Raw genomic sequence first — 14724 nt, 5'->3', positions numbered from 1 at the left:
ATAAGCCTTTGCTTCATTGCCAGCATTATTGCTGCCCGTTGCCATAGGCAACTATATTGAGCCCAGTTGGGTCATCATGCCACAGGCACTCAGTGCCACATTTGCGGGATATTAACCAGATTTGACTGATTTGATAACACAGTGACTTCATTATTTATTAAAAGAACCAATATTGTATGTGTTACGAGTGTAGGTTTGGCAATCAAGAATGAGACAACAACATGCTAGAGAGTATGTGTACACAAAGTATGTCCTCAATTATGGCTGGAATATGGCTCTCATCACCAACCTCTATTTGAACTACCCTACCCAAAATCCAAAGTACATCGTTGGACTTAAAACTTACCTCTTACATCAACAGATCTCAATTTCAATTACCTTACCAAAATTTTAGGCCTCTCGCAAACTATTACTTCAAATTTGCCGCAAGCTTTGCAGTAAATTTGCAGCAACTTTTTTCTGCAAATAAGCCGGCGATTCATTTTCAGATGCAAATTAGGTTTCTTGTGAACTTGCTGCAAATATGCAGCAAACTCCCTGCTGCAATGTTGCTGCAAACTCTTTGCAGCAAATTTGCGGCACAATCCTTGCAGCAACTTCCGCCAAATTAATTTCAATGTTACTGAAAATTTCCCGCAAACTCCATACAGCACATTATTTTCCATGTTACTGCAAATTTGCTGCAAATTACACATGCAAATTGCCTTCAAAAGTTGGTATAATTCCACAACAGTCAGCTCTGGATCAGTAATAGTAAGAAAACTGAATACATATTGAAAACCAAAGAAGCGACACAATTAAGAGGCAGCAAAATTTCTTGTATTGTACCACAAGTTCCAAATTTTTATCTTCTCCAAAAATATAATAAGTTCAGCTCAGATGTGTACACACAGTTGTAAAATCACTTGTAGACATGGCCAATGAAAACCTGACAAATCTTAAGACAGACTGTGGACAGCACAAGATGTGTTTTATCCAACTAAGCTCTGAAATACCAGTTTCACGAGAAACAATGGTCAGCGCAAATAGTTATTATTTAATAAAAAGACAACAGAGAAATAAAAAGGTTAAATTCAAATTGTGGTACAATTTATTTTATATGCCATGTTCATTTCATGCCACATAAGTGTCTTCAAGATATTTTCTTTTGGCTTGAGAAGTTTCATTATATTTACATTACTGTCAAAGGCTGCGATTTGGCTTTCTGTTTTCTGAATTTCTTGTCCCTTTTAGGCTTTAATTAGAGAACCAGCAATGCATTCTGAAAAATAAAAATCGTTCAGGGAAGAGTGTAAGTCTTTTACCGTTTGACCAAACATTGTAAATTTCATGAAAGAAATCAATAATTATTTGAAAATGAGACAAGAGTCAAGTTGAAAAATTGATGCAGAAAAATGCATAAATATTCACGATCGTTTAATGATTTAATGTCCGACAACCGACAACTCGCCGTATGTTGTTTACATACACGACGGCGACAATCTGCAAAAATCTCAGCACTTAGGCCAAAAAAATAAATAGTTTGTTTCTCATCCCGCGCGCGTCAATGTAGACCCGCCGCGCCAACCTTTTTTTTTTGCATCTCAAGAGGGAACGAAAAAAAATGAAAAAAAAAAAAACTAGAACAAATTAAACCGTTCAGATCATACCAAAGCAACACAAATATTTTATGATATACAAAACTGAACTAGACAGAACATTGAACATCACACAGTGCTGTAACATTCCATTCAGAACTGTACACTATGTCATTGAAAGCTATCAAAACTGCATTCTGCACTAATAGTCAAAAAGCAGCACTGTTGATATGCTAAAAATTTGCTGTGCATTTATCTCTGCATGCATTCCTATGTTCTCATGTTGAAAGCGCGTTGTTGTGTGATGGTTGAATAAAAAAAAGTAGCAGCAAAAAAAAAAAACCGCGTCACCGCATCATTTTTGCAAGATGCCTAGGATGAGAAACAAACTATTTTTTTTTTTGGCCTTAGTTACTGCATGGAGGTAGTACCACCTCCATGTGTACTGTAACTGTTGTGAAACGAAAGTGAATTCAGTATGAATCAGTTCTCAACGAAAATTTATCTGTAGGTAAACATAGGAATACAAGAATTACAGAACATAATAGCGATGTACAGACGGACGGTACATTGACTTACATTTGTGAACGGCTCGCAGACGCTGGAAGATTTCCGGTTGCAGGTCTCCCGTCTCCGTGCTGTACCGTATACCACGGTCACTCCACGACGACCGTGGCTGTACAGTGTCACTGTACATACAAATATAGTCAGCAACTTTACTGCTTTTCGCGTTCACAAAATTAGAACTCCGTCTGTCCCTGGTACTGTATACACGTTTTTCCAACACTGTGATATCATTTGGCTGGCGATTCCATAGAAAGATCACGAAATTGTCCACTAGATAACTCCCTGATCACAAGTACACAGCCGATGGTACCAAAATCTAACTTCGCGCCGATCAAGCCTGATGACGTTAACGGAAGTGATATCTATATATCATTACGCGATTGATAATGTAGTTCCGATTTTAAACGCTGGAATTGACTCTACATCTGCACCAATCCGTTATATATCATACTTAAAATAGCATTTAATTTATTAGTTTAATGAAAATGGTTATTTTTACCACAGAAAGACTAAAAAGAAGTACAAATTCTTTCAGCACGAAGAATCAATATCAATACGCGAACTGAACTTGATGAACCGTGACCTCAGAGTGTAATTATAACATGTCGACTGGGCTCACCAGCGTAAAGTTGGCGTCATACTCATCCTCATCCTCAGCCTCAGGGGTCACGCGAAAATGAGGATGAGGATGACGCTACAGCGTCAGCTTCACCGGCGTCAGATCCGATCATTCCCGAATGCGTCTGATGGAATGATAAGTGTAAAAACGACTTTAAAAATGTGCTCCAAGTTTCATATCACTGTAAATGTTAATCAAAACACAGTGGGGTATGTATTTCATAATATTTAGTAACCTCTCCTCTTAATATCCGTTTCTCACGATGTAGTTATAACGCAACATTCTTAGCCCTTAATTTCCTTAAAGTTCAAAGGTTGTATGTTTAATACGTTGACTTTTCAGGCCTCAAGTCATAGTTATACCAGTTAATTGTTTTATATATCCTCTGAATAATTAGGGCTTTCATATCGTCTTCATGGTGGCGATTTTTACACATTTCGGACCACGCATATTTTTTGGCACCAATTTTTGGAAAATCTTAACGCAAGAGTTGAGAGGATACCAACAAACACATCCACGGATCCATGGACTGAAAATTACGAACATTTCCAAAAAACTAGTCTATATGAGATATTCTAACGATAAAATATTACCTGCGAACCAGTTTTACGATTCAAAAGAAAGTTGAGAAAGAATGGAGTTGTTATTTTCTTAAGTTATGGGCGAATTTTATCATTTATCCCTCATCGGGTAGCGCAACTTCGGCAATCTTCGGATACGACGCTGAAGCTGACGCTGAGTAGCGTCATTTTCAGCGTCGGCTAGGATTGTCGGCTACAAAGGTCACCTGAGGCTGAGGATGAGGATGAGGATGACGCCAACTTTACGTTGGTACTGGGCTCCTCGTCGCTGGATACACAGGACGTGTTTGACGTTGCAAGTAGCGCATTTGATTTGCGTACAGCGGCTCGGGATGGAGTGTAATCCTAAACCTCAAATTTGTGCTCGGCAATATAATTCTAACGCTGAACACATGGACAAAAGCCTTTTACCTCAATTCATGTCATCAGAAGGCGAGATTTCGTTAGCGAAATCGATGGGACACACACTGTGGATAGAGCCTAGAGCCTAGAGGGACTGAATGTACGTACCATGGCATAGGCCTACTATGAGCTTCGAGCACAGCCACTACTCTGCTTGGAGGGAGTAGCGGGTCCTTGCTTATACCAAACATTGAATGCATTGACATTTACTTGTCTGTTTCTACAATGAAAAGTTCTCATCAGTCGATATTTTTAAGGTACAGATTTGCAGTATACAAAGTTTACGACGTGTCCGTACAGACCATAACAGACGCACATTTCGTTCGAAACTGCTTGCATTTTGGTATCATTCGTAGAACATACAAGGTGTAACTTGCAAGACAGACAAGTCCCTGTTTTAAAAATTTGTTTTCCAAAAAATTCAGTTGTCGATCCAACCATGATTTACCCAATCGGATTGTCAAAGGTTACTATTATTAATGTCACTACGGTATACTATAGATGCGCTCTTATATCCATGCAATGTTGCCGAGTTATGCCAGCTTAACTGAAGTGTCAATTATATACCAGTTATTATTATTTAACAAGAGGATTGTCTGTTACGAAAATAAATGAATATAAAATACAAATGAAAGATCAATTTTGTGTTGCTTGCATATGACAGGTCACGAAGTGCAATGGTACACACTATACTCCCTGGTAATGAAATAGTGGGCAATCTGTCAATCATGTGTTGCTGCATATTTGCAGCAATAACCTGGCTTGACTGAAGTGCTTGTGAAGTGCTTGTGACAAACTTGAAGTTACAAACCTTGCAATTTAATTATCACAAGCGTGGTACAAGATTGTAAGTTTTCACTGTGATGTCTTACAACCTTGTCAAACCTTGAAACAAGTTAAGGTATTGCCTTTAAAACTTGTGTGAAGGTTGTCGCAAAGTTGTACAAGCATGGCACAAGATGATATCTTTGGTAAGGGTCTACTGGTTTTGACGCCATTGAACAATGTCAATAATTTCATTTTTCTCAGAAACTATTCATATTTTCCTAGTCATGTTGGGGTTAGAATTTCTCCTCTGGATGTAAGGAATCCAATAATGTTAAAATTACATTCATTGTTTGAAGTTTTGTATAATTTTCAGAGTCAACATTTTGGAAATGTAAAGAAATGGCCATCTTGTTTGTTTTGAACTGAAGCTATTGTTTGACAGATGGAGTTCACAAATAATTTCATTTTTCTCAGAAACTATTCATATTTTCCTGGTCATGTTTGGGTTAGAATTTCTCGTCTGGATGTAAGGAATTCAGAAATATAAATATTTAATTCATACAGTGAAATTTTGTATTATTTTTCAGTCAACATTTGTGAAATTATCAATTGTATTTTGTTTGTTTTGATTTATTGTTTGACCTTATCAATGTAAATTAATGTCATTTTTCTCAGAAAATATTCACATTTTCCTGGCCATGTTGGGGTTAGAATTTTACCTCTTGATGTAATTAAGTTCATAAAATAGAAATCAAAGCAATCAGTTGAAATTTTCATATTTTTACAGAATACATTTGTTAATTCTGTACAGCATTGCAATGACAGTTGTATTCACTGTAAACATTCATCAAAGCATCGCTGTGAAATCTTCTCATATTTGTTTCGATTTCAAGAAAGACACACATCAGATCTTACCTGAACAATGTCCATACACTCTGAGACTATTCCTGGTCAGAATAATACCTTCCGATTTCTTGTTACAAAGCCAGATTTGTAAAATTCCAGGAGTAAATCCACGGGTCACTTTTTATTTTATAGCAAGCAACCTGTACACTGTGTTATGATTCTATGTGCATGTTTCACCCGGAATAATTTGCGCCATAGAAAATGTAGTCCCGAAGAAAATCTAAACATTTAAAGTTTTTGCAGTTTTGTTTAGTTAATGATAGCAACAAAGGAGATAAGCTTAATCGCCATGGATCGCACATCCTGCCACTTTTGTATTTTTAACATGTCTGTATTTCAAACGATGAGGGACGAACCTGTTCACAATACAGTGTTGAACTCTTACGCGTATCAGCTGGGGTCTGATAGGTGGCGCTATTTCAATTACCGCCGTCAGGCCCAGGCCAGAGAATATCGACTTCGAAAAATGAAGTACGCATTGGTATATTTGTCGTGCATTGACGTCGTTTTATTTTTTATAAGATTTATAATCATTGAAATGTAAATAGAGCTATCTTGCCAGAAGAAAGTTGGGGTTTATTTTTGTATTTGGGCGATATTGACTACTGTTGGGTTTGTTACTGTACCGTTGCTGTCAAGTTGAATTTTACTACAGCTCCAAGTTGAATTTTACTACAGCTCCGTTGTTACTGTCATTTCACTGTTATTAAAATAATGCAATTAAGTGAGTATTTTTGGATCAGAATTGTATTCCACGTTTTTCCTGTACAGATTTGACTTGGTATAGTGAAGAATAGATTTGTTGAGGAGTAGCATTTTTTTCGTGTAAAACAAAATTTCACAGCAATTCTGGTTACTGGATGGTGAAAACTAAAGACTTTAGTACCGTAGATTAGAAAAGTTTCTGTGAGATTCGTAAACTTCTTATATGCCTAAATACTTGAGTTTTTTATAACACTTGTGAAACGTAATTTTTTCCAAAATGTGTGAAAAATTATACTTGTGTGTATTTTTTGAAGAATATATTGTGAAAATTTAATTTGTAGCTTCCTTCTATCTTCCAGTCATTGCTACACGCATTTTATTTGTTTGAACATTTTAAAAATAAGTGTTCACTTTTCAAATTTCTGTTAGACGTGAGCTGGCTTGTTATGTTATAATTACAGTTGTTATCGTTATCAAATTATTCACTTTTTTCAATTGTTTCATACTGTAAACACTAAAATAATTGATATGTTCGAACTCTTGCCAAGTAGCCTACTAGTCAAATACAATCTCTATTTTCACAGCATTGTTCGTGACTAAAACACTTGTGTGCAGAGATAAGATAGCTATCTCTTCGATAGGTATCGTTACTTTCACTCATTATCATCCTAACGTGATATAGATTTTTGTGGGTTTATTTTGAAATTGTACTGACATATACTTTTGTGTACTACCAGTATCGTAAAAGCAGAATTTATAGTCAGTCTCATAACTTTTCAATCGTCATTTAATGCACATCAATACAAATGACAAGTGCAGAGAGTTTCGAGGTTTCAATTTTTGCGAGTGTACTTTTTATTTCATGCTAGATTGATATCAATATTGTTAGCCGTTTCAGAATATTACCCTAACCCTTGTAGTTTTAGTGTTACCGTTCACCTTTATGTGTTTATAAGGTAAACTTCGAGTTGTTTTCTGAACTTTCATATCTAACAATTTGAAGAATCGCAATAAAACGAAATCACAATCATAACATTAAAGTCTATGTCCGCCTTTCTTACCATCACCGATTTTAAATCGACATATACAACGAATTTCCAAGAGAATCTATTGATTTGTGACATTTGGATGGTGGGTAATTCAATGCTTCGAGTGTGGACATTTCTATCGGTGAGTTCTGTCAGACTGGCAAATCTACTTCATAAATATATGTCCATTTTGAACCATCCTACACCATACGCATACTACTTTGTTGTCCAAATATATGCGTTACCTCTCGACGCTGATCAAGTTCCATACGACTGAGGGCGCTAGTCCCTTTCGTGGAATGCAACCGCAAACGAACGGTCTACACGGCTTACAGAGCTACTGGTACCAACCATGACGTGAGAAAACCAGTTGACGGTCAACCTGATTCAAATATAAGACTTGCATTTTTTTCACTCTTAAAAGTATTGATAATGCATGTGTGAAGTTGTGTTGTTAGGAGACATTCTCGATGTCGCATTACTGAAAAAACGCAAATTTTGTCCTCGCTGCCATTTACCGTTCGACCAATGGAAAACTTTTACGAGTCGAGTACAATGTAATGTTTTATCTGATTAGACTGGAAAGCACGGCATTGATTACTATAGCAATGTTTCAGTGGAATGTCCTAATATCATGATGAATTACCTTTTATGGAGTCAGACCGCCATGACGGTAAACGAACAGGAAACGCAAGGACATCGGGAAAAAAATTGGTATTGCAACATGACCAGGACGCACGTCGCTAAGTAGCGAAACTTAGAAGTCAGGAGTGCAGTAAAATGAGACAAAAACAAATAACAACTATGTAAGTACCTTTTATTGCGATCGCCCCTTGAATTGATTCGAACGATCCCGACTCTTTTATTCTGTGCACATTTATTGAATAGTCTTTTAAATATTACGACTTGTCTTTCGTTGGTTTTTGAGAGTCAAGCGTTAAAAAAACATGACATCAACCATAATTACATGAGCGTACCGGTAATGTAGTGAAGATATGATATATATATATATATAGAGAGAGAGAGAGAGAGAGAGAGAGAGAGAGAGAGAGAGAGAGAGAGAGACAGACAGACAGACAGACAGACAGACAGACAGACAGAGAGAGAGACAGACAGACAGACAGACAGACAGACAGACAGACAGACAGACAGACAGACAGACGCGAAGAGACAGAGAAAGAGAGATACACGCACGGCACAGTAAATTCAAGAAAGACAGCTGTCAGGAAGCTCTCGACAATTGCCCTAATGATGGAGATGACAGCGACGGTACACAAGCTATCCACATATGATACAGAAAAAGGTAATTTTGTATTTCATTTACACCAGAATTAGCTCATATTTGAAAGTTCGACCATTGCCCGTCGCTTATTGGTGTGTCGTCAATGGGGCCTGCAAGGTTAGTATCCCTACTTGAATGCATCATAATGAATGGGGGTAGGAAAGACTCGGCAGGCAGCGAGGCATTATCTGTGTATTAAGCTGTGTTGTTATGTGGCTGAGAACTATTATCAACCCTGAAAACTATTATCAACCCTGAGACGTATGTGGTACATGGTCATATATGCACGGGAAGATTCACGAAACAGTTCATGAATAATTATTAACAATAAATATGTTACCGCGTGTCTGATATATTCCATGTTCGCTCACGCACGTTTTGTTCAAGGGGATTGGGAGGGGCACTTGACCCTCGATTTGGGAGAGGTGTATATCAGTTCAAACTACATATCACAAACTTTTCAATCCTTTATTAAATAGGGCGAAAAGTCTTTATCTTAGCAAAAATATGGCGATAAAATGCTACGTTCCTACAAAAATATTGGTCAACATAATGCCAAATCGAATTTCATCGATCAAGAATGTCCAAGAGGCGAAAAAATGATCAAAACAGTGGTACATATATGTACACTGCTTATAACAATGCTTTCAGACGTTTTCTGTTTTTTCACTTATTTGTTTGTTTGGTTTTTTGGTATTGTTTTAGGGAAAGGGTTTATTTGGAAGGTATTATGATCCATTGACATCTGAATTCATGACTACGATTGCGTTTGTTAAAAGACGTTCATAACTTCGTCAAAAATAGCTTCAAAGACGATGCAATAATTGCGGTAAATGCTCAAAGTATGTTAACCATAGCCACCTTGTCGGACCGTATGCCAGTTGCGGTGCCTGCAATAATGTAGCCTGTAACGTGGACAAAAATGTAGCGAATCAAAGACTCGGGTAACGTTTTAAATTTGAGAACGGCCACATGGTCTAGAACAATGATAAACGACAATGTTGAATATATCAATATGCCGATCTACGGTGGCGGGCGACTGTTTGAAGTGGGGTCATCGTGGGGTCAAACCAGGGCAACGCACTTTGACATCGATAAAATCACAGACTAAAATTCAAAATTGCAAACACGGGAGGGAAATTATTTACACGCCCGCTTGATCAGACAGTTTTCAAATATTCATTGTGGTTTCTTCCGACTCATTAAATACGATTTGTCATAGGAGTAATGGTCCATGGCAGCTATTTGTTTAATCACAGGGGCTCATAAGTGGCTATATAAGTCAATATTACAGCGTTTTTCTTTCTTTTTCAATGTTAAAAATAAACTAGCTGAAGAGCACTACACTTGTGTAGCTGTCTTTTGTGTAGCTTGTGGTACATGTATTGGCATGTATAGTGCGCCCTCAATAGGGAGTGTGATCATATGTAAATGCGACCTTTAGTTCCGTGACCTCTAGCCATGCCTACTTCCCCTCTCAATATGGCCGGCCATGCGTACAGACGTCGCTGTGTTTACAGACGTCGCTGTGTTTACTGACGTCGCTGTTAGTACAGTAAGCATAGCGAGGACAGGAAGTAGGCATGGCTAGAGGTCACGGAACTAAAGGTCGCATTTACATATGATCACACTCCCTATTGAGGGCGCACTATACATGCCAATACAAGCTACACAAAAGACAGCTACACAAGTGTTGTGCTCTTCAGCTAGTTTATTTTTAACATTGAAAAAGAAAGAAAAACGCTGTAATATTGACTTATATAGCCACTTATGAGCCCCTGGCAGCTATTTGTTTAATCGAGATCTGGTCACAAAGCTTTTGATATCCACGGAGTAGTGTTAATGTCTGTCTGCTTGTTATAGAAAACCATCATCAAGTTAGAATAGCCATGCTACACTCAATTTGCAAGTTGATGATAATGATGTTTTAATGTACGTGTTCATTAAATCATCATATTCTCTTTAGTCTGGTTCTCTTTAGACGTCTTCTCAGTTGAATATATCTACTCTCTGCGTTAAATTCTCTGTCTACAAGATTCGCATGAAGTGTCCAGCATCGGTGAGCAAATGACATGGTGCAATAACTTAATAAAGTGCGTTTTTCCCAACAAAAAGGTTGAAGTCCATTTTTTCCCAACAAACGGTTTACTTTTCTCGGAGTCCAGCATGCAGATATGTGTGATGCATTGATGATCCCCGGCCCCACAAGGGGTAGATCAGCTAGAAACAATTGGTAAAGTTTGTGAGTTCAAATGTGCATCCCTAGAGGCGCGTTCTACCTTGATAAGTACTGGGACAATGTACTTATTTTATTTTCATTGAAAAACAGTCGTCGGGTCACTATGTAGGAAAAGCATTGAAATTATTTGATAACGTTTCAGTTAAAGGCTAAAGCTTTCAGGTCATGATTATTATTGGCATCAGAAGGAAATCTTGTCAGCTGAATGAGGGAATTTTATCACCTTGTGAGTATCTCACTATGCGTTTAGACAACCTCATTTCCATTTCTGTTTTCATCCCTTTACATTGAAGCTCCACACAAGATCTGTTAAATGTAAAAAATAAGTATACTCCTAATCATGAGAATTTATTTATAACCAATTGCTTTTTTATATCATTGATCTCATTAGTTTTATGTCCAATTATTGAAATATAATAGACTTATTGTTTTGAGGAAAGGTCTGCAAGTACCGTTTCCACTACTTAATAGTTAAATCATAGAATCTAAGTAGATATAATCTACGGTGTCTTTTTAATGCACATGCCAGGAAATCCCAAGACGATTTGACCGGTTGACCTCGCTGTTAATTTTATGCAGGAAATAACAATAACAATGCTTGGTCGAATGACGCAGTGCCTTGAGGGTGGGATCGCCTGTGGTATAGGGGGAGGAGTACCTTCCCGATGGTGATAAGTGGTGCAGATTACCGTAGCCTAGGTGACTGGCGTATACGCGTGCCAAAAGACACCTATGATTGATTTCCTGTTGACCAGTCGGATGGCAGAGTTGCAAATACCTGGACTGAACCATTTGGTTATTTGTGGATGTCGGTGGTACTTTGACAATAAAAGTAAAGATGCACATATATTGAGTTTATTTTCTTGTTTATGAACGGCCAGTATTTCCAACAGCATAAATTATGTGCATTTGCCCTTGAAGAAATAAATAATTTCGAATAAAACATCGCGAATGTAACCACATTCCTTAAGCTCGACGTACCCCAAAGAACCATGAAATCGCCCGACTTTCGATTGAAGAGGTGAGTTTTGCCAAACCGCGTATACAGAAAAAGTGGCAGATGACTTTATTTTTAGAATCATAGACAGTATAGCGAGATGTAAAAAATGTGAAAGAGGCTCCCCACCTAACTATCCTAAATGTTTTTGTGTCGAGTTTGTGATTGATTCGTTTCGAAAAAGGGGTTCCTACATTCTTATCCGATTGTTTGTGTAAATGAAATGTTTGTTTCGCTTTGGATATTTCTAGAGAAGTTTGGATTAGTGTGTACGGTAATGTTTTGTTTGTGTGGGGAAAGCTTATGGCGAGACGCAGCTGCCGGACCTATGTTGTTACAAAAGTTGATAGAGTCGCCCTTTGACGCTTGCGTTTCGAAACCCGAGTGTGGTTTCTCATCAGTCGCAGTGTAGATTCTTTCCTTAGTTTGTGTTTGTGAAAATTTATTTTAATGCATTTTAGTGGTCTTGCTTTCCGATTAGCGAGGCAAGTATATTAATTTTGGTCACGTTGTGAGTCCGTTTAGTGGTTCGGTTTGTTTGTTCTATATTTCTTTACTTCGGTAAATTTTGTTTTGACTGGTGTGTTTTTAGATTTTTGCAGAGGTTTGTGAATTTTTAGGCAATAAGTACCACTGCGGGGTACGGATTTTATGTTTATTGGATCAAGATACTTACAAGTATCCTGGTTCATGTGCTTGTTCTCGTTCATTTTGATTAATGGTTCTTTACTTTGTTTACTGTTTGTTCTGGCTTGTTGTGTATAATATTGAGTGTTGCGTAATTGCCTTTCGCATTCGAGCACGTAATCGTTTGTGTTGACAATAACGAAAAACCGACCCTTGTCGAAGGGTTATTTCCCGAAATTTGTCCGTTGTTTGTAAGCTGGTTTATCGCAATTCTTTTGGCACGCGACATGTTTTGTTTCCTTGTTTGAAAGGGTATCTCTAGAAGTGCGAGTTTAGCAGCTTCAGATAGCTTTCAAGTTTTTGGTTTTTTTTTGTTGTTCGTGGAGTCCAATTTGACTTTTCTTTGAATTGGTGTTGCGATTGTTTGTGTCTCACGATGTAGCGTTGTCACATTATACGACTTTATTTGTTGAAATCCTGAGGTGGTTTTATTCTGTTTGGTTTTGTTGGTGTCCGAATGAATTTTAAGGCTTTTGCCTAGTACTATTTTTGGGAGTTTCATAGTTTGAGCGATGATAGGTTGTTGTTGAATTTCATGTTGTTGTCGGCTTTTCTTTGGAAATAGCTGATTTATTTCAACGGCCACGTTTTCTGTTAAGTTACGGTGATTGTTTATTTTGTATTTAATGTTGTGTTTCAGTTGTTTGTTATGTGTACGATTTTTGTTATTTCTTTTAAGTGTTTGTGTGTTCTATGTCATTTTATGGTTTTTCTCTTTGGAGTATTTGGTGGCCCTGAAAAGGGCCGCTTGGTATGGGTTTTTGTTAGCGCTTGGCGCGTTTGTTTTGGCGATGAGCCTAGCTTTTTTATGCTTCTTTTCGCCGATTCGATGTGCTTGGTGAGTAGGTAATTGCCGCCTTCTTGTCACTGTGTGTGCGTACATGGACAGTCTGCATAGCCCTTGAATGTGGTCTCGATTTTGATCAAACTTACAATTTAGGAGTAGATATCAAAACTGATAAATGATTTATGTGATTACTGTAGCTGTAGATAGGCTACATTCAGGACAGGCAGTAATTAGTAGGCAAAACAGGTGGTTTTCACCGTGGGCAGAACTCGGTGCAATGATACTGAACATTAATAGTAAGCCTGTCACCTTAAAGGTAATGCTGTAGGTGAAACAAGGACTTCAAACGCACGATGGTACAAACAACACCACAAGTGAAACGTACACATAGAAATACACGCGTTCCTACGTTGTGCCAACCCGGGCCACGCGATTAAAATATGACTGATACTGCTGGATAGTGTTAATTGGGTCGGTAAACAGTCAATTAATAGTTTAATTGACTACCTGGGTGATTGGCAGGTCGTGTCCAACGACGCATATGCAAAGCAGGCCAAAAGACAAAAGCCCCCAAAGATATTGACAGCTGGCCAGGGGTCACCATGAATACGTAATGACGCTTCACTGCGCAAAACTGCGTAGTCAAGCCCTTCTTAACCGGTCAAATCCTCTTGGCATTTTCCCTCATGGTCTAAAATAATTGCAAAAAAGGGACACAAAACTAGCACTTGCCTTTCTTTTAATGAATTATGCTTCTCATTGGGAGAAAGTGGAGCGATATAAAATCTTTCAACCTTTCTGGATTCAATTCAAAGATATTCATCCTCATTGGAGTTTCCCTTTTTATTCCATTCAAGGAACCATTCTTAAGATGCAAAACAAACCAATATAGAATTCATCTCTTAGAATTCAGAGCAAAGGATTCTTCATATTCATACCTTTAGAAGAATACAGTATTGTTTGCATTCATACCAAAGATTGAATCCCCGTCCGCAAAGTTATGCAAACAAAACATTTACATGTGAAGTTAAATGGTGAGGTAGCAACATTTACAGCCAGAGGCACGGCCGCAAACCGAAAATGATTTGCTATGGTGCATCGGGTTGTTCAGCATTTATTGATTCCCCATGTGAACAAAACAAATTTAAAACAATTACAAACACGTTAAAAATATAATAGAAATATTCTCTTTATCATGCAAACTCTATTTCATTTAACACACGGCAAAGTTTGCTTTATGTTTCAGTGTTACCTTTGATGCTAAGTCAATGAACTCGATGCAGAACAAATTTTGCATTGTCTCTGTTGCTTCTCGGCTGTAGGCGTTTGCTCATTGCTAACCTTCTTTGGGAGCAAAGAAGGCGATAAACTTCACGTCTGCTGACATTACACTTTGCGAAAGAAATTTGAGTGTACAGTTTGCCATTTTTATGGTACCACTTTAAGACTGTATGTCAAAAGCGATTGATAATTGCAATGGGCTCCGCGGCTACCATAAACAACAGACTCAAAACACATCAGGACTTCGTACAGAAACTTTCCGATCGTACACACTGAGCGACTGTCACTCACAAATTTA

At 37.8% G+C, this 14724-nt stretch overlaps 1 long non-coding RNA gene across 1 annotated transcript; it reads right to left on the bottom strand.

Annotated features, from left to right (window-relative positions):
* Positions 1-1067: 1067 nt before the first annotated feature.
* On the bottom strand, positions 1068-2222 carry LOC139129733 (uncharacterized). Its single transcript, XR_011551657.1, has 2 exons — positions 2157-2222; positions 1068-1261 (listed from the first exon to the last, which is right to left on the bottom strand). It is a non-coding gene; the product is annotated as an uncharacterized lncRNA (long non-coding RNA).
* Between the last annotated feature and the right edge of the window lie 12502 nt (positions 2223-14724).

This window comes from Ptychodera flava, chromosome 3, assembly GCF_041260155.1.
Source record: "Ptychodera flava strain L36383 chromosome 3, AS_Pfla_20210202, whole genome shotgun sequence".
Classification (NCBI taxonomy): Eukaryota; Metazoa; Hemichordata; class Enteropneusta; family Ptychoderidae; genus Ptychodera; species Ptychodera flava.
Note: the sequence above shows the minus strand (reverse complement) of the source record. Positions and strands in the feature narration are given on the sequence as shown.